This window comes from Budorcas taxicolor, chromosome 9, assembly GCF_023091745.1.
Source record: "Budorcas taxicolor isolate Tak-1 chromosome 9, Takin1.1, whole genome shotgun sequence".
Lineage (NCBI taxonomy): Eukaryota > Metazoa > Chordata > Mammalia > Artiodactyla > Bovidae > Budorcas > Budorcas taxicolor.
The window spans coordinates 79,944,565-79,947,314 of record NC_068918.1 but is presented as its reverse complement, the minus strand read 5'-3'; positions in this window follow the sequence as shown (position 1 = coordinate 79,947,314).

Sequence of the window (2,750 nt, the reverse complement as noted above, 5' to 3'; positions counted from 1 at the left end):
ACTGGGCTGGAAGAAGCACGAGCTGGAATCAAGATTGCCGGGAGAAATATCAATCACCTCAGGTATGCAGACGACACCACCCTTATGGCATAAAGTGAAGAAGACCTAAAGAGCCTCTTCATGAACGTGAAAGGGGAGAGTGAGAAAGTTGGCTTAAAGTTCAACATTCAGAAAACGAAGATCATGGCATCTTGTCCCATCATTTCATGGCAAATAGATGGAGAAACAGTGTCAGACTTTATTTTGGGGGCTCCAAAATCACTGCAGATGGTGACTGCAGCCATGAGATTAAAAGACATTTACTCCTTGGGAGGAAAGTTATGACCAACCTAGACAGCATATTAAAAAGCAGAGACATTACTTTGCCAACAAAGATCCGTCTAGATAAGGTTATGTTTTTCCAGTGGTCATGTATGGATGTGAGATTTGGACTGTGAAGAAAGCTGAGTGCCAAAGAATTCATGTTTTTGAACTATGGTGTTGGAGAAGACTCTTGAGAGTCCCTTGGACTGCAAGGAGATCCAACCAGTCAATCCTAAAGGAAATCAATCCTGAATATTCACTGGAAGGACTGATGTTGAAGCTGAAACTCCAATACTTTGGCCACCTGATGCGAAGAGCTGACTCAATGGAAAAGACCCTGATGCTGGGAAAGATTGAAGGTGGGAGGAGAAGGAGACGACAGAGGATGAGATGGTTGGATGGCATCACCAAATTGATGGACATGAGTTTGAGTAAGCTCCGGGAGTTGGTGATGGACAGGGAGGCCTGGCGTGCTGCAGTCCATGGGGTCGCAAAAAGTCAGATATGACTGAGCGACTGAACTGAACTGAACTGGATTCACAAACTGCTAAATAAATAGCCTCTCATATTGGCTATTTGTATTTTGGCAATTTGTATTTTCACTGTAATGTATGCACAGCTTTTCAAGAGGTTTGCTAATTAGTTTAGAAATGTTCCGCGGAAAAAATGAGGACTGGCCTGGAAAGCCAGTTATTTTCTCTTTTAAATTTTAAATAAAAAACAATGCAATTACTTGGTGATCACAAATAAAGTGAAATGGTTACTTGTCCACCTAATATCAGCTTTTTTTCTCTTATGAACCTGCCAATTGACACTTTGAATAACTGAATTCAGTAGAAAGGATTCTCAATGACTGAGAATATAAGAATCATGTCTCTATTTTGAGGTAGGTAATTGAATAAATGAAGTTTATATTTGGAAGATGTTCTCCTATTTTAGGGTTAAGTTAAACACACACACTGACCCACAGACATAGAAAACAAAACTATGGTTACCAAAGGGGAAAGTGTATAGTATAAATCAGGAGTTTCAGAGTATCATATACATACCACTATATATAAAATAGATAATCAATGAGGACCTACTGTATAACACAGGAAACTAAACTCAGCATTTTGTAATAACCTATAAGGGAAAAGAATCTGAAAAAGAATATATATATATTTCAATGTATATATTTGCATGTATAACTGGATCATTTTCTATATATCTGAAACACAAAATTGTAAACGTTTTATACTTCAATAAAACATTTAAGCACACACACATTTTGCTTCCAATTAGTACAATACAACTGTCAAAAGAAAAAGGAGGTTGTGAAATTCAAATCAGGGAATGTTCTTACTTACTAGTAGCTATGGGAGAGCTCTGAGGGGGAAAAGAATAAAATAAAAGAGCTTTAAAGAAGAAAAAGTTTGGGCATTCTGTGTGTAAAGTGGACTACTGAGCATTGTAGATACGCTGGTTAACATCCCTGATCACACATAAAGAAACTTGGATCACACACTGCATACAGCAGATGTAGCTTACAGACTGTATCCTGAACCTGGTCTCAAGAAACACATCAGTTACCCTGATCAGTTACTGCTCCACCCCTGGCAAAACACATTTGATAATCAAAGAAACTAAATGAAAAACCTTCCTTCAAACCGAATGGCTGAATTAGGTCTAACATATTCACGGAAGACAGGAGAGGAAAAAAAAAAGAAAGCTAAAATATTCACATATGTCTCAGTGGTGATTCCAAATCCAGATTAATGTCTACATTGTTTCTCAAAAAGAGCTTGCTAAGATGTGGTGCTACAATCCTAGACAATGAGAAGAAGTTTGTATGCTTAAGTCTTCTAGTTTGCTTCCTCGTTTTGTTTTTAACAGTGAGGGAAAGGCTTGTGTGGGTGGTTTCTAGAGATTTTCATAATTAAAACTGGTTTGATTATTTGCATAAATCAAACAAGGTGGTTGAAGATAAAGCAGTCTCAATTATCAATAAGTTTTGGTGAATCAATGTTTCACATAATTGTTCAGCTCAAAATTTCCTTATCATTGTTGTTCAGTTGCTCAGTCGTGTCTGACTCTTTGCAACCCCAAGGACTGCAGGGTAGCACGCCAGGCTTCCCTGTCCATCACCAACTCCCGGAGCTTGCTCAAACTCATGTCCATCGAGTCAGTGTTGCCATCCAACCATCTCTTGTCCTCTGTCATCCCCTTCTCCTCCCACCTTCAATCTTTCCCAGCATCAGGTTCTTTTCCAGTGAGTTGGCTCTTCACATCAGGTGGCCAAAGTATTGGAGCTTCAGCTTCAGCATCAGTCCTTCCAATGAATATTCAGGGTTGGTTCTTTTAGGATTGACTGGTTTGATCTCCTTGCTGTTCAAGGGACCCTCAAGAGTCTTCTCCAACACCACATTTCAAAAGTATCAATTCTTTGGTGCTCAGCCTTCTTTACA